We start from the raw sequence: 18,701 nt of genomic DNA on the forward strand, positions 1-18,701 counted from the left end.
GCAGCCCGGCATCGTGGGGGAGATGGAGGGGTCATAAATCAGCCCCAGGGAAACAGAGGGAGTGCTGGGTCTGAGGATAGCAGTGGGATGGCTTCCAATGCAACCCGAGCCCCCACCCCTCAAAGTTTACCAATCTGTAACTGTGATGGAGTGCAAGTGGAGGATAGAGCTGGTTTGTTGATTTTCAGATGTGTAGATATGGTACAGCATGATTGTACAGCTACAGTGATGCATACAGTCCATATGAAATAATACTAATAATTGTCATTTTTATTTTTATAGCATGCTTTTATGACAGTCTCACCTCAAGCTGCTTAATAAAATAGACATGTTTTGTTTTGTTAGTTGCTTTTGTCCAAACAAATCCGGTCAGTATATGACCAAATGTTTTTCATACAACATACGACAAATAAAACATTTTTATGCTGCCACTGGCAAATACAGATGTCTGAATATACATAAACCAGTGGTTTGCATCAATGGTTTGTATGCCCTGTAATTACTCAAGATAGATTAAAAAAAACCCCAACATTTTATGCATAGTTACCATAAAATCAAATTCCTATCACAAACTCGAAAACTAAGATATACAGACTGGTGTGTAAAGTCGCTTTTTGGGGTAACGGGTGCACACGTGCCACACAGTAACAGAGGTATTAACAATTACCCCCCAGCCTGGTGCGTTGAACTCATACCATTTATAGCAGAGCGGATACAAACAATCTTCTTATGAGATTTAACTTCAGCCGACGTGGACTTCTGGATCAGTGTGCTTTCGCAGAGTAGTGTTCCAGTCCGCGTCGTCACTAAAGTAACAAAACACTGAAAACGGTTAAAACGTTGTGTCACTGTCGTTATGGCAGACAAAATTGTACTGTAATGGTAGCGTAATGGAAAATCCTGCCTCGTGCTCTGTTCGGAATACGTAAAGGCGAGGAATGAAAGCGCTTTCAATAAGGGCTCTGCCTTGAATTAATCACTCACTGTTTAATGGATCTTTGCTGTTCGTGCTTGACGCAGTGAGGAACTGCAGCTCTTTGTATTCTGAGGCCAAGTGAAATCTCTGGATTTTGCGCCTAGTAACTGCTGCCTCCTTGAAAAAGTCTTGGGGTTCATGGTGACATAGGGACCCCAGTTTTGGTTCCGGTGAGACCTATAGGGTTCCTGCTCCGCTGTGTGAGGTAGGTAAGTAAAAATGTTTTGGAATGCAGCGTGAAATGAGACTCTCGGTATGTTAAAATGTCGCATCTACAGCAAAACATCGAAACGATTGCAAAAAAAAGCAAATGTTTTTGTTCTTTAAGTAATATGATAGTAGGTATATATCGAAGCGCAAGTGTACTCCTTGAATTTGGATTTTAGGTTTTGTTAGTTAGCTTTGCGCGTTCGATACATCCATACAATGGGCAACAAATAGCTCAAGGTCTCGTTTACTCAGGACTTGACAATCTTACGTGCTAATATTTTTGTGCTAAGTGGTATTGTAACACAGAAAAACTTACACATCAACAAGACGACAATATTTTGTGTGCTTGCGGGTAAACTGACAAGTAGGTAAAACTGTTGGTGAAGGAGGGCGTTGTGTGCGCGTTTCACACAAGGACCGTGAAATTATTTACATGTACTTTGTGCATTTAGTAGATCGCCACTTGTAGGTGAGGGCTTTGCTGTAGGTAGGGGTCGTCACAGCGTTGCGTTCCACAGAGATTCCACAGTTACGTGTTTTACGGGCTTTTAGTTCGTGCTCGTTTTCAGTAAGACAAGCGCAACGCAAACGGAGTGAGAACGCAAACATCTAGAGAATGTCGCCAAATGTTTCAGTACCTTGGACAGCAGACTGTTCCGCTAACCGCTAGAGTTCGCCTTCAACCATAAAAACTGTGACAGCTGATAGCCCTTTTCTTTTCTCAATTTCTGGGATTTTGGTCAGCAGCGTGAGTACTGTATGTTTCATTTTTGCATGGCAAATATATTTTGTGATAAAGAATGGAATGCGATGCAGGGCAAGCAATGCAATTGATATTCTAAATTTTATTAATCAGTGCCCTTTGGATTCTCGGATTTCGCTTATCAGAAACAGTTCAAGCATGGTGGCTGTTGTGTGAGCTAAATAGTATCGCAAAAAGTGGGGATATCTGTTGTGCTTAGGTTAAAAAAGGCTGAAACATTTCGCTACATGTTGAAATCAGATTCTCCGTAGAATTTGAATGGACCTCTAAAAAACCGATAAAGAATTTAAACTAAACTGGAATTTGATTTAAAGCTAACCTCATGTAACACTGACCATCATAACTAAAAGCTATGAGATTTCAGAAAAATTTCCCTGGCAAAAACAAAACAAACAAAGCACACACACACAAAAAAGCAAACTAATAAACAAAACAAAACAGGGATACGTTCCCTCCAACGTGGTTCAATTACAAGTTATTTTGCAGCGTTATACTTACTTTAACTGTAGGAGGTAATCCCACACTGTATATTGCATTGCGCACAAACTAGATTTTACCGTTAAGTAAACTTCCAGAAATGGTTTCAGGTACAGGATTAGGATTATAAAAATCAATATATAAATAAAAATGCCAAACTTTGCCATCCTGCATTTTGTGACTTTGTTCAAGGTTTACAGAAATGTCTTGCGGAAGCCGACAGACGAACCTCTTAAGAAATGCTGTTTTTAAGTCCATGTAATTTCTTGTTGCCTGCCAAGTCTGGTAGTTCATTTGAACTTTACACTTACATGACAAAGGTGACCTTAGTATCAAAAAGATTCCATCACTAATGTACTGGGGGTATTTATAAGACACGAGGCGACATAAGAGAGCATAGTGCTGTAATGACGTGCTATGTGCACCTTTGAACTATAATCTCAAATAAACTACTGGACACAAGAAACAGTAATCCTAGCCACAGTGTCACCAACTGCTTGTGTAAACGTCCATGCTGTATCTAGTATATTTTTCCTTACGTTCTAGCGTGAATTGCAGGTTTTGTACTTACTGCCTCGCGTATTGTATTGGTAGGCTGTTGACATTCATGTGCGCGGTGCAAATCCATAGAGACTAATTACAAGTCAAATATACAGCTTCCTTTCATCCGATGTCATTTTCTGTTCACTTAACCGGTACTTTGCTGTTGTTTTTAATTTTTTTGTTAATTTTCGAAATTGCTTGGTATCTATGATACTAATTCGTCCCACCGATTTCCATTCTAGCCCTTGCGTAATAAGCAGTTAGTGAATTCCACCCTTTAACTTGAACTGTATCGCCGGCATCGGTTCTTTTTTTTTTTTTTTCAGGAAAAAAAGCTACAATTCCTGCTATAGCAACTGATCTAAATGATGTTCGAGTTGAGCTACTCTTTACCCTCTCGCATTGGGATTCAGAGAGTGGCCGTTTAAACTGTCTATGGGCTACGTTGGTTTTGAAACGTTCGCGTCATTTGTTAACTGCTTGCGCGAACACCCGGCTTTTAGTGTGCGCGTCTTTCTCCCTTATCTTGATTATGCAGCTTGAAGATTGAGTCAGCTGTTTTGTATGCAAGTTGCCTGAGCAGGAGTCGTGGTGGAGGGAAGAGCAATCGTGCCGCGTATACTGAGAGACTCAGACTTACAGTCTCACAAGATGGGCAAGAAGAGCAGATATGAAACTGTTCTGCTTAGTTACATTTACTTTTGCATAATAAATGAATAAACCCACTAAACACAAATACAAGTTGTTGTAAGTCTGCGTTTTAATGCTGAAAACATCAGCAGTCGAATAATGGGATGGCCACGCTGTTAATGGTGCGACATTTAAGTGCATACACGGCACCAGGCGCGGCACTGAGGGGTGCAAGAAGTAAATCGCAAATGACGCAAATAATGATGGTTGAACTGAAAAGGCGGTACACTGACAATTTATAATCCCAAAGAAGATGAATGATCATTTACTTTAATATATTTTGGCGTGTAATGGGAGAAAACGCCCCCTTAAGGAAAAAAAATTCATATCTCAAAAGCGAAATGTTTCAAGGATTAAATTTATGCAAAATGCCGTCAAAGGACATACGGCGAAATGAAGATTCAACGTCAGTATAGGAGTACTAGACCATTTGAAGGATATCCTTTCTCCAAGTATGCATTTCAGAGAACACTTAAGGCAACTTTCTTACAGTGAAACGGGCCATTCGTTACTGTTTGATTACATAACATATTCTGACCAAGGTCTGCAAGTGAAATTTAAAAGTGCAGTATGTTTGGTGTATATAGAAACCTGGTTCCAGAAAATTAGTCAACTTCAGTAAGAACACTGCACTTAAAGAACGTTTTCACCATTATATGCATATTCTAGTCTCATGAAAATTTGGTATTATCCAGTTCAGGCCTAATTTATAAAAGTGTAGTATATGCTGCAAGCCACTGTCATATAATAGCCATGTACTGGATATTTGTGTTTTGTCTGTAGGATATCTAAGAACTAGTCAATTGACCAATTGTACTATATTTATCAGCACATGTGTGTAAGTAACACTAAGAAATTTTCTGTTTAGCTTGTATTTAACTGTTTAATGTATTTAAGGCAATGCTTCTATTGTCCCCTGCTTTATTTCATATTGATGTCCTACATTAAGATCTTGTACATGATAATGTAAAATGAGTATGCTACTCAACATGTGCAAGCCTGAACTGAATTACACAGAGTAAAAATATGTTTCCAGTTGAGACGAAAAGCCGTGGATTTGTGGAAAATATGCAATATTATGGCATGACTAGAGGCATATAAAGATGCCTAATATCCATTCATATGGCAGCAGTTTTTAGTGCAGACAGGGAATGCTGAATAGAGTTAAGATGGAGGGCTGTCTGTGGAGCTGAAAAGCCTTGCAGCAGCTATTGTGTTGAAGTGGCATATGGGCTTTGATTTCTCTGCCTCCTTGGGGAAAGGAAACATGCCTTTTATAGATGTTTCTACACACTTAGAAAGATGTCTTTTAAGACAGAATTGATGGAAAACATAGCATGCCACTAATTTGCATTGTGGTAATGTCCCAAATTTCTGCAACATATTGCCTTAATCACCAGTCCTATATCAGTTTTAAAGGGCCTTTACCAAAACTGAGCTTAAAAGGCTTAGAGCATGGACTTTCAAGCCCAGCTTTTGAAGTTTCCAGAGTGCAGTGCTTTCTGAGGGAAGTGCACCGTCCTGAGAACATGCGTTCCCCACCCCCACCCCCACCCCCGAATGGAAGGTGCCATCATCATTCATCAGATGGTGAACCTCAAGCCTCAGGACACCACGCAAATGGGCAGACGAGCCATTGACAGTGGCGGAAAAGCACTTGGAGAGAAAGGAGAAAATAAGGCTCCGGAGTACATTCTCAGAGCCACTCACTCTGCATTTCAAAAAAGCGCTGGCACTCGCAGATAAGGCTGAAATGACAAAGCCAATGTCCTCTGCCCTTCAGTCCTGCTTCGTTTCAATCTAGCAAAGCAAAGATGGCACAATTGCTGAGATGGTATCTCCTCAAGAGTGTACACATGGCATTAGTGGCGTTCCTCTTGAATAAGCAGCTCATGTAATTTAAGTGTGTGAGTTGAGATTACTGAGCTGTGGCCTGTTCAGACCCAGCCAGCTGTGTGGTAAAGTTTGGACATTTTACCTCAATGGCACTGATGACTCTGTCAATGTCAAGTGCATTTCAAGAGCCATCAGAACTCTTACTTTCCATGAGACCCAGGGGAGAAATGTTTAGCAATTAAAATTCAGATCTAAAGACATTTAAAATTGCAGATACTGGAGTTAAATACAAATACAATCTTATTTTGTCTTGTCTAAAGGAAGAATGTCAACCAGCCACTGGTTCATGATTACTCTTCTGGGCAAAAAATGAGTTCAAACAGGCAACAATATAACACCTATTCCCCCACCTCTCCACTATCGTCTGTGTAAAGTAATTAGTGGCTTGGAGTCTGGATTATAGAATAGCACGTCTTTGTATGTACAGGCCTCAGGCCTGTCTTGATGAATACACTGCGCATGAGAACCCATTAAAGCTGGCGACACATAACGGGTTTGTCAATGCTCACTTCAGAGCCTCTTTCATTGACTGGGTTTTTGAGTGAGTGCATGAGTACATGGAACAGCTTTCCCTCCAATCCCCTCTAAATACATAACCAGATAGATAGATAGATAGATAGATAGATAGATAGATAGATAGATAGATAGATAGATAGATAGATAGATAGATAGATAGATAGATAGATAGATAGATAGACAGATAGATAGATAGATAGATAGATGGATAAGAATGCCACAGACAGATTGCAGTTAGGATTTGAGGGTCAGTTGCTGCATAGAATATAATACATTACTTGTACAGTAATGTATTATATACTATGCAGCAACTGACCCTCAAATCCTAACTGCAATCTGTCTGTGGCATTCTTATCCTTGCCAGGAAATCAATGTAGAAAACAGAATGCAGAAGATGGACAGTATCGGTACCCATGTATCTATAGTACACCCATCATCAGTACTATTTCTGATTTATAATTAATTATAACATTTTATATTTTATAGCTCAACCACTACATTATAAAACTCAGAGTCAGATGTTACAGTAGGTTTAAAAGTTACTGTTAGACAGTGAGGCTAGTGGATACTTAGGAATATCTAAATGCTTGGATAGGGGATGACATGACAGGAACATACTGTACTGTACATCTTCAAATCTAACCAAGAAGCAGGTGCTTCTTTGAGTGTCCATAATAATAGCTGCAAAGAAATGCTGTTCTTTGTGCTGCAGGGATTTTCTATGCAGGGCAGTAATGTTTAGAGCTCAATGTGATTTGCAGTCGCTGCTATTTACTCATAATAAAGACTTATTTTTAGTTGTTATGTTCATGTCATCTTGAAACTAAAGTACACAACTATGATAGAATCAAATATTGGCTTGCTATAAAACAGCTAGGATGCAAGGATGAAATGATCAGTGACAAATGATTGGCTGATGCCAGTGGGCCATTTTGTACTAGATTTTAAAAACACACTCAATTTCTAGTTTCTATCATACATATTTTTGTGTATATGCATTACACTAGAAAAATATTTGGTTTTATTTAATATGTTTTCCCAGAAATGTATAGAGACTTAACAACAAACAAACAATAGATCAATTGACTTGTGTGCTGAAAATCTTGGAAGACAGACCAAAGCTCAACTGTCCTTGTCTTGCATTATATATGGAATAACACCTTTTAAAATATTTCCCAGACACTGATTAAGCCTTGAATTCATTTGAGGTACTAATGGTTAATTTACATTTGAATGTATTCCCTGTCATTCAAAGAGCCATTAGCTATGTATGCTCAGCATCCTGCAAATGGCCATTGATAACACAAAGACTTTGAATTTTTGCATGAGCCCATCCTAAGCAAAATGGGCTGGGTCTGAAAACAGCAGCCCAATAAAGCAGACATCACAATTGTTTAATAACAAATATTTCTACTTGTGATGACATCACATCATTGTCTTTATATACAATAGAATCAATGCCCTTTACCCCTGTGTATACCACACACCCAGGCAAATGCAGTAAATGCATACTGCTCAAGGAAACATGCATGTACTAGTCACTGTAATTAGTCCCAGTGGGAATAAACCCTAGGAGAGATTGTGAAACTCCAAATGAATCCTTTTTAGCCATTTCATGGATTTATTCATATTAATATTTCCATGAATGACAATACATTCTAGGATGTATCTCTCACATATTCATATTTTGTTTTGTTGTCAATTTGATTATTAAAACATCCATCTTTTCTGTAACAAAAATAAATTCATGGAATGGAAATTTTCAGTACTCAAACAGGAGGCTGACGATTTAAACCCTGATTTGAATGGTGACATCGGTGTGGCTGTTGATGTCCAAAAGAGCATAAACGACCCTGCTCTCTGGGTGGGAAAGATGGCATGTTTTCTCTCTGCTGTCGATCTACAGCCATGCTGGCCTTTCCTGGCTATTTGCCAGCTCATGTATACAAAACTACACAGTCAGCACTCTCCTCAAAGAGTGTTCACCTGCCCTGCAATGCTGCATGAGCAGCAATTTGAAGAGATATGGTTGTTCACTTCACATGTTCTGGACACGTTCAAGCACACGCTCACCTTCACTGATCCTGATTGGCTGGTGCTGTATGATAGCAAAAGTATAGACATAGACATAGTATAGAGGGTTTGAACTGCAAATGACTTACATTGGGGAAACAAAAAACAAGCAAACAAACAAAAAAGTCAAATATATGGAAAAAAAGAGCACTGAAAATTCAAGGTTAATCATGTGGTTTGTAATCTATTAAGAATGAAGAGGAAGGCTTCTTGCCCGTAGTTAGGCCCAGACTGGGAGAGAGAGCATTCAGATGCTAATCCTCTTTAACCATGATCAATATGTTATCTCACTCTGCATGTCAAGTCACTGCAGTTGCTCTACCAAGATGGCAATTCTATGCTGCCAAGGTCTAGTATGTAATGCTCTCTGTGAACAATGCATTAAAATAATTTGATGCCATTTCTAACAGTACAATATAGAAGTCATCTTTATCAATTTAAAATGTCAGTCTAAAATGGAGAAAAGTCAAACAAACTATGCAATTTTATTTAAGTAATTTAAGGATTAGTTCTATACAAGGCTTTAAAAAATGAAGCATTTCTGTGTGAGGCTTTTAAAAATCTTTCGATACACATGGGTGGCTTTCTTGCCATTCCCCAACTTTCAGTGTCTGCTAGAATGAGAGAGCATCTGGTTTTTAAACCACAGCTCACAGCAAAAGTTGGGAGAGTGCTGGCCGCTTTTGCCGGAATGGAGAGAGACTCTGCGAGGAGAAGTCTGCATGCGAGGACAGGTGTGGTTTGATGGAGGCAGCCAAACAGCCATCTGCTCCCAAAAGCTTCTAGCCCCTGGAAAGGAACTGTCTCATACTTGCAGATCTGATTAATGTCTTTGTCTGCTCACCAAAAGACAAATTCTGACAGATGTGGGTTGTAGGAGATTCCGTAGTGTTCTTGCAAATCATACAATTCTACGCAAATGTATGAAGTTATTATGAAAGGTGAAAAAATATTTTTGTTTCTTTACTGTGAATATGGTAATGAACAGGCAAAAAGTACATATTGTATGTCATTGTGTCAGCTGTGGAACTGTTTTCCTGCCACTAAGAAAAGCATCATTTACAAGCCCAATATTCCACTGTCATTTTATCCCAGCGTTCACGACAACACCACGTGCCAGCTGTATGGCTTGTTTCTAAACCTCCCTAGAGATTCTTAGCCAGGTAAACTGATACATGATACATGATGCAATCTCGCTTTGATTTCTTGACAGATTTATCTTGACTATAGCAGCAGATATGAAAGGGAATGTTTTGTTCAGGCAGGAACCAGGTGGAAAGAGCAGGTCAGTTCACTGGTCATTTTATTCAGATACATTGGGAAAAAGAGTGTAAAGAATCAGTTATCTTTTGAAAACAGGACATTTAATAGTATTTATCAAATCTTCCATGCCTCTTGTAGACTGCATGTACAACCCAGTACATTGACTATGTTGTGTTTTTTTCAAAGCAATCTAGATCGCCAAACGCCAAATTGCCAAATTGCACCAACTCTGTTTCCTAGACTGAAGGAGCAGTTAAATGCATATATACTTGCAAAGATTAATATCAGAGAAAGACAATAGCATGTTATACTCTACAGGTGGATGTACTTGTGCACAGTGGGTTAGTTCCCATAATGCAGAATTTCTATCTGTTACTGGGCCACAGTGGGGCTGTTGAAAGGATAGACAGCAGTGGTGCCTCATCTGTTACCTCACTGATATCTGGTTAACTATACCATCTGCTGAGACTGCAGGGGTCCAGCATTCTCAGCTGTTTGGTCTTCTTAAACATACAGTACACCCAGAAGAGCATTTCTTTCCTGTTCTTAGGTTATAGATGTGGAGGACATGGGATGCTATTGTGAATCCAGTTTAGAAATAGCTAATGTATAAAGTGATTATGATAACATTGTGTAACTAATATTACGATAACATTGTGTAATACCAAACACTCTGTTTAATTAAGAGTAATAAGACAAAATAACTCCCCCCCCCCAATAGGACTAAGGATTGGCAATGTCAATAAACCAGGGCATACACGGGTAACATGTCTACCTGACTGCTAATGTACAACATTGATCCCAGTTTTCCAGGGTACCATTAAGGACCCAAAGCGTCTCTTAAAGTTCAGCAGATAATTAAGCAAAATGTCTTTTAAATTCTATTGACTGCAGATTGCACCAGCTGCCAAGATGACTTTAATGCATTTTAAGATTTTAAAGGTCTCTAAGCATTTCTGTCATGATGGGGCATAAATTTTGGTTTTGGCAGGCCAAAAGCATTGTACTTACCCAAGTGAATGCATCAGACCATAATTAAAGTCTGGGGATTGTTTTAAATAATTCATCCAGTGTCTGTTTAAGAGGTCCTATACTTAAAAAGCATTACATGTATTAGCAGTCCTGGGGAAATCAACTGATACTTAGTGAAGGAAAAGCATTGTTACCATAGAAACTGCCTCCAAACTTGGAGAAAATATACTAGCATCTATTTATCAAAAATGTGCCAATATTCACACAGTTTGTTGGCTGCTGTGTATGCAAGAGCCTAATTAGAAGGTATCCATGCATGCTGGATTGGGTTCTTTCTTGTGTTACACTGGGGCTAAAACAACATATCAGCATAGTCTTTGGACTAATGTCAGATTAAAGTAAGTTTGTGTCTTACATGTTATATAGATCTTTTTAAAGATAGAAGCACACATAAGCTATGCAAATCCTATTACCATCCTGTAGCAACGATACAATCATGCTTTGTGAATAATAATGCACACAAAGCTTCTGAGAAAATTATAAAAATGCTTTAAAAACAAATAAATAAAGCACCGTTGATCAAAGCAGGTTGAGCTAGTAAGAAAGCACATATAAGAGTAAATTCACAGGTGCTGATTTACCTTGTTCATTTGAGTTCACTTTGACACTGCTTAAACCTCCTGTAGGTATGAATTTCTGTATATTTTAATTCAGCTCAGGTGGTTTCTGCTTTGTGATTGTACCTGTTGTTCATGGCTGACTGAGTGGAAAAGAGCAGAAAGAGAAATATTTTTCTATACATACTTTTTAAGTTGCCCAAAAGCCATCTAATGAGTACAATATTGTTTGCTGTTTTCTTCTTTTTATTTTCTTTTTTGGTCTGTTCTTCATGTGCTAAAAACAAGGCCTGACACGACTGGGGCTTTGAAATTTAGGTAGTTGGATAAATATAGAACATAAATTGGTGCTTTCATCCAAGGCCATCATAGAGGCAATGGTCTGGCTTTTGCTCAACTGATTTTCTTTCTTGTCAGATCAAGAGAAAGCTAATATATATACAACAGAATTCTTTTTGTATATTTTGAAGCCTATGTCGATCTGTCTGTCTGTCTATTGTTTCTCTGTGCATTGTCTTGAATGGTCACAGTCATGTAAAGCAATGTCTGGCCATTTCCAGCACACAGGGCTCTCCAATCATGATCGATTGCAGTGTAATGAAGCTGGACATGCCATCAGGGCTTGCAGGGCAATGGCTTCGCCCAGCTCCACAAACTGAATTAAATCAATTTAACTCACTATATTTGTGAGCCTTTGGCAGTAAGCCCCACCCTCCTCTGTCCCAAGTGTGGAGATAGCTTGCACCATAGTCCAGATTACATTCCATTCGTATCCCACTCTTAGTTTTTTTTCTCTCCTATTCATCCTCTGAAAAAAAACAAACAAACAAAAAAAGACTTTTGGATCTTTATCTGCACTGAATGTAATTCTCAAAGACCTCTTCTTTTACACAGTTGAGCATTCTGGAGAAACAAAATATATGAGTGTCTCCTAGCAGCCTTGCTCATTTGGAGCGGGGAGTGATTGCCGGGCCTGGGGTATTTTAATGATCACTGGGCAGACTCTGACAGCTGGCATGAACCAGCAGGACCAAGGGGGAGGGGGAGTGCTTCTCCCAGCCGAGGCACTTGGGCCTCGCGCTCCGCCTGCTTGCCTCCTTCACCACATGCCCTTTGCTGCTCGTTATGCTGGTTGGCTTTCGGGGCCAATCAGAGCGGCCCACTGATCAGCCACTGTGATTCCACATAGCAGGAGGCAGAAAGTGAGAGAGAGAGAGAGAGAGAGAGAAAGAGAGAGAGGGAGAATGAGGGGAGAGACAGAGAATGAGAGTGACAGAGACTGAGGTGGAGAAGGTGCTTCCTTGTTGAGGGTCGGCAGATTGTGAGTGCTGCAAGTTGTTATCCTGCCCACAGATATGGATATCAATGTAAACCCTGTGTGTCAATTATGGCATCTCACCTTAACACTAGATGGCTGAGCCTCAGGGTGCTGTCTCTTAAAGACTTGCCAGCACTTCCAGCCGGCTCCAGTGAGCAGGGAGAGTGCAGGCGTTTGATCAGTCTCTGCTGGGACGGTTCACCTCAGTGGATTCGTTGTACTCCACCGGAGCTTCTACAAGGTTTAACCCATCATCTGGATGATTTAAACATGAGGGGACAGGATCATTGTAATGATGTGGGGGCTTTATGAGGTTGTACACCAAAGTGAAATTGACAGCCCCTTCCCAGGAAACCTGGTGCCCTTAATTTGCAGAGAACTTGCTGGTCTTTTTTTTGAGTAGTGCTTTATGTATGCCATTTGACATACATTGGGGAGCTTCGGGAAACTGTCACTCCTGCTGTCTGTACACACCTTGTCTGGCATGTCCTTGCACTTCAGAGACACTCACATATCAGGACCTGGTCAAACGTTTCCTGCAAGATGTGCCTTAGTTCAGATCCTGCTAAGAGTTACGTCATGTTTGTTCTGGATCACCACACTGAGCAAACTCAACCGTTTCTTAATCGATACGGTTTCTGCCATAACATTATATCAGCCAAGCCACTGCAGCTGGGTCATGAGCTCCACCTCACTCCTCAGAGCACAGTGGGTGTTAACAAAAAAATAATCCCAGGATACAGAGGAGTTTATTGATTTCTGAAGCTCTTGGTATCATCACGGAGGTGAAGAGGCCAGGGAAACAAGTGTGCTGTAAAAATGTCCCACTTCTCTCAAAGCAAGATGAGATCAGATGGTGGGACAGAGTTCACAAAGACATGAATTAACCCTCCAGCAAATTGAGCTTTTCAAATGTTTTATTTATTTGTTTGTTTTTCCTCATGTACTTCAGGTCGATGATGGCAGAGTGGTGTCATGGCAGTGTGCAGAGTGTAAGGGGAGGGATAAGTAGGGTCTGTATCAGCACTCTCATGTGCAGCACCAGGTCATGCTTCTTGCATGGGTGAAGGCTCTCTCCTAAGTCCTAAACCACCAGCTCTCATTCCTGAATGTTGAGTCATAGCCATTGGTACATTTTAACTTAGGGTTTCCTAAACTAACATTTATGGCATTAGTTAACATTTACAAGCCTTGAAATCCAACTTTAATAAACCATAAATAATACTAAAAATGTTATCAATATCTGTCTTGCTGTATGTGCTTTGGCCTGCAAAAAAAAAAAAATCACTTATTATGCAGCAGGATAATTATGGGCCAAGTGTCTTATTTACTTTGTTAACATTTCTTATGGTTTATTAATGCTAGACTTCATGGTTTGTTAATGTTAACTAATTACATAATAAACATTAGTTAAGGATACCCTAAGAGTTTCCTGGCTGTTCGTTCATCTGTCGACTTCATTTGGTCGATCCTTGGTAATACTTCTCTTTCCACGGTATTTTTTAAGCATTGTAAGATGTTGGGTATAGTAACTTAACCCCCGACAGACAGTCAAGGAAAGAAAAATGAGTGTGAATGAATATGAATGTGAATGCAACCTAATTCAACATATACTATAGCCTTTAAATATATTAATCAAGTAATTTTCCATTTGTTATTAGAATGACTTGTATTGCTTGAATTAGGCTGTAAGAGCAAAGCTCACAGTTGGATTATACATGGTGGAGAACATGAGTCTTTAAAGCAGTGGCATAAAAATTAGACAGGACTCATTATTCATACTGCAAATGGCAGAAAATCCAATTATTTCTCTTTGAAATTTCAATAAGGTCTAGAATTGATTAAAAACTCTGATCTATTCTGACCATCATATAAATCCATATTACCCAGATTTTAAACAGGGGAACATTACACATGCATTTGGAGAGAGAGAGAGAGAGAGAGAGAGAGAGAGAGAGAGAGAGAGAATGTGTGTCTAACAGAAAGAGAGCAAGAGAGAGAGAGAGAGAGAGAGAGAGAGAATGTGTGTCTAACAGAAAGAGAGCAAGAGAGAGAGAGAGAGAAAGAGAGAATGTGTGTCTAACAGAAAGAGAGCAAGAGAGAGAGAGAGAGAGAGAGAGAGAGAGAGAGAGAGAGAGAGAGAGATTGAGATACAGAGGGCAAGAGTGATAAGAGAGGAGAGAGACAGGAGCGTTGTGAGTGTCTTCTTATTTGACTCTAGCCAAATAAATGTATCCTTGGCTGGCTTGTCGTATTTTCATGCTTAAGTGCTTATCTCTGGGAGTTCGTGCCTTTTCCCCACATGCTTCTAATTAGTGGTGCTTGGTCTTCCACCTCTCATTATTCAACACTGCACCAGGGACCTCCAGCATCTTTAGTTAGTTGTAGAGCACAGTGGTGGAAACTCCCACTGTCTTCAGCTTATAGCATTTACTTTTGAGTGAAACGTATTCATATCGGGGTCAGGGAGAAGGTAAACATTCTTTACTGGAGATAGTGAAAACATCAACCATTTTGTCAGTAGAACACACTTCTGGTTAAATATGAAAGATTGCACCAAAACATTTCCCAGAGGAGGACACAGACCTCTGGTTCCTCATGCAAAGCCTCCCCCCACCCAACACTTCTCTTCCCTGTGGGATGCAGCCGGCATCAGTACACACCAAGCTTCCTGCCTCTCTCTCATCATGGATTATGCCACCTGTGTTTAGGGGAATCCATGGACACCAATTAGCAGCTATGTAATGTGAGACATAAAAGTTTGATCACATCTCTTGCCACGCCAAGCCCTCAAGTACTCTCTTTCTTTCTTTGTGTCTCCCATCAGACTGTCACCATTTCAGATCTTAATAATAAATTAATCTTAACAAGATTATTCTGTCTGGTATTATACTGACACTTGTTACCCTTTCAAACTGTGTTATTACTAAGGAAAGTCACAAAGAAAATGTACTTTTTGATTGCCATATAGATCCTGAAATATAGTTGGAAACATTTATAAATTCGTGACCAGTCTATCATGATCCAGGATGCTTTTACAAAGCACATAAGATGTAGAGTTTCTTAAGACATCAATGTTTTAAGTTTTTCTGAAGTGTCATTTAATATTATTATTTGGATTGGAATAAACCGCTTTTCACCTAACACAGCCATATTATGATGGTTTATGCATTTTGAGAGACACTCTTATTCAGAGCAACCTACAATTTCAATCATGTTACAGAGGTGAAGGTGAATGTAGTGTTAGGAGTCTCGCCCAAGGACTCTTACTGGTATAGCGTGATGTACTTGCCCAGACAGGTGATGGAACCCCAGTCCTCCACAGGAGAGGCAGCGTTGTTATACACTACATTATACCAGATGTGGCAGTGGTTCTACAGGAAGTGACGGCGGCGGGAGTGGTTCTGCATTGCTGAGCAGCAAATTCACTACATGGTGAGAACACACTATTAGGTTCACCCATTATCCAGCTGTACCTAACAGATTGTCACTTTTCATTTTACAGTGGTATTCCACCACTGCTGGCACCACTGCTATACTGTACTGTACTCATCTGTAACTGGTACTCTTTGTGTCAACCTTTATTGGATTCTCTCATGAGTGACTTGTTTCTGACCAAAGGACAGTTGGTAGTCAGATCATTTTAATGTGTTTTCTAAATGCAGTTGTAGATAATATAATGTGTGTGTATGTTGTATTTGCAATTTTTATTATATATATATATATATATATATATATATATATATATATATATATATATATATATATATATATATAAAATAAAAAGTGCAAATACTATATATATATATATATATATATATATATATATATATAGTCACAAACATCACTTAACCTCTTTTCAGGTATTCATGACAGAGGCCATTGGAAACATGGCCAGAGAACAAGACCATCAATAGTCAATCCACTTCTGAACACACAGAATTGACTGAGAAATACTAGTAGCACAGTTATAGCATAGGTTCATCTAACTAAGTCAAGTGCGAACTAAGGCCATGGAACTGACAAAGTGATGAAGAACAGCTTTGTTTTAGTAAACAAAAGATGATAAAACAGCTTCAGTCAAGCCATGCCAGATACTGCCAGAATCATCACCCTGTTACTGTACTGTTTGTTGTCAAAGCTGTTTTTGTGGCAGTGCTATGTGGCCTGTGTGTTTGTGTATGTGTGTGCATGTTAGTCTGTGTGTGCATGTGTATTTGTGCTCGTGTGTGTATTTGTGTGCTCGGGTGTGTGTGTGTGTGTGTGTGTGTGTGTGTATGCGTGTGCACGTGCTTGTGTATGTGTGCATACATGTGTGTGTCTGATCAGAGTGTACATCTTGGCAGCAGGTCTGGCAGTGGTTAGGTGCACTGGCTTTATTTCCTCAGGCTGTGTGTGGCGTTTGCATCTGAAATGCTCCACGTTTGCCTCCGTTTCATTTTCTATCATCTCTACTCCCTCAGGTTAGAAGCAGTGCTCCAAACATCGTTTTCTCTCTCTCCTTTTGATTGGTCACAGGTAACCTTAACCTTGCGTGCTATGGGTCGAAATGGTGTGTGCTTTGCTTTGTACCCCCAATCCACTTCCTTTTATTTAGCCCACATGGACCATGAAGAGAAACATTCCGTGAGATCTGGATGAAAGCAATTTGTTTGGACACAGTGGCTGGAGGCCAGACAGCCTTCTGACAAACTGAGATATGAAACTAACGTAATTCCTTCTAAAGTTGAGGCAGAGGACTAGTTTTCCCATATACTATAATGGCTGTTCCGTATCCTCTGTGCACAAAAGAGAAACCTTAAATACAATCCTTTATACCACTGTGGTAAAACGGCATGTGAGCTTGATTGTAAGTCACACTGAGCTTTATTTTGCCAAGGGGTGTTGCAGGCCAACATTGTTGTACTAGACCTTTAGGCCATGCCTGCAGACAGCAATATGCTACAATTCCCCAAATTGTGTAGCCCTGTCTAGCTTAGAAAACATTGCAGGTCACAGCATGAATCATTGTCATCAATGATTTGTCATCACCAATTGTTCTTGAATTTTTACACATTTATATTTAATTTATCAGCGTTTGCCTATGAGATCTAGAAGTGCTTTGTAGGTTTTGGAAGCCTGTTTAAGAATTGATGATATTGAGTTGCGTGTTCTGTTGGGAGGGATCTGAGTAGGTGGTGCTGAACTGTGCTCTGTCGGTGCTGACTTGTGTTACAGTACAAGGAATCCTCCAAACCTGTCTCCACTTTCCTCATAAGGACCTGGAAGTGATGTGTTTTCACTCCAATACATTCTACCATATGTATTTGCATCAGCTAGACAACACAGTGAAGGAAAGAGTGTCTGCATAAGAGGGTGCCTCAGAGGAGGTGAACCAGAGGTGGCCATGGGGACCTGCCCAGACAGACATTGAGCGTATAGTTCCTATGGTACTGCGATCAGCTGCCCACCCATCTGTCGCCACCCTTTCAACCCCTTACTTGTACCCCACTCACCCCCCTACTCAGCCACCTCTCACCCTGCACTCAGCCCTCACTCACCCCACTTACTCATGCCCCACTCGCCCACTCAGCCTCCAATCATTCCCCACTTACCCACACTCAGCTCCCAGTCAACCCCTACTCACTCCTACACACCTCAACTCATCCTCTACTTATCCCCAACTTATCCCCCACTCATCCCCCACTTATCCCCCACTTATCCCCAGCTCACCCCCACTCAGTCCCCACTCACCCCACTACTGGCTGGCCTAGACACAGACAGTGCTGGGTGGGGGGACTCTGTTGTGATCCTTCTCCAAGCTTCCTCTCTTTACTCTTCCTGACATGTCTAGGTAATGCACTGGGGGCCAGTGGGATCTTCCATAGGGGAGAACTGCCTGGGTGGATGGGTATGAAAGTAAATGTGGGGCATTCAAATGGGATTCTGCTCCATCATTTCGTATTATTAGTAATCTCAATTGGCTCTTGTGGATCAATATGTGTTACATAATACTTGTTGTTGCTGCCTGCTCTGTGTACCTTTGATTAAATTGCTACAGGCACAGTTGAAATGAATGCATTTTTTGTGTGTGAGTGTGTGTGTGTGTGTGTGTGTGTGTGTCTGTGTGTGTATGTGCATGTGTAAGTTATGGGTGGCATGCTGCAGTACAGGCTGTAGGCGGTAAGCTCTCCCCTGCTCTCTCTGAATTAGCTGTCCACATCAATTAGAAGGCGTTGCTATGGATGGGATCTCTAATCTTCTTTGCCGTCATAATTAAGAGAAGCTCCTGTCTGCCTGTGTGCAGCACCACTGGTGACTCCCCTTGCATATGTGTGACAGAGGAGGGGTATGGGGTGGGGGCTGGGGTGATTGTTATTGGGGAGCTTTGCTGCTCTCCTGAATAAC

At 40.4% G+C, this 18,701-nt stretch overlaps 1 protein-coding gene across 2 annotated transcripts in view; it reads left to right on the plus strand.

Moving 5' to 3' along the window:
• Positions 1-1,075: 1,075 nt before the first annotated feature.
• elfn1a (extracellular leucine-rich repeat and fibronectin type III domain containing 1a) overlaps positions 1,076-18,701 on the plus strand; it is a 78,979-nt gene continuing 61,353 nt past the window's right edge. For both annotated transcript variants that reach the window (XR_003409910.3, XM_026999007.3), the window contains exon 1: positions 1,076-1,181. The gene's annotated coding sequence lies outside the window, so the exon portion shown is untranslated. The remainder of the gene's footprint in view (positions 1,182-18,701) is intronic.

This window comes from Electrophorus electricus, chromosome 2, assembly GCF_041902795.1.
Source record: "Electrophorus electricus isolate QZ-2024a chromosome 2, ASM4190279v1, whole genome shotgun sequence".
NCBI lineage: Eukaryota > Metazoa > Chordata > Actinopteri > Gymnotiformes > Gymnotidae > Electrophorus > Electrophorus electricus.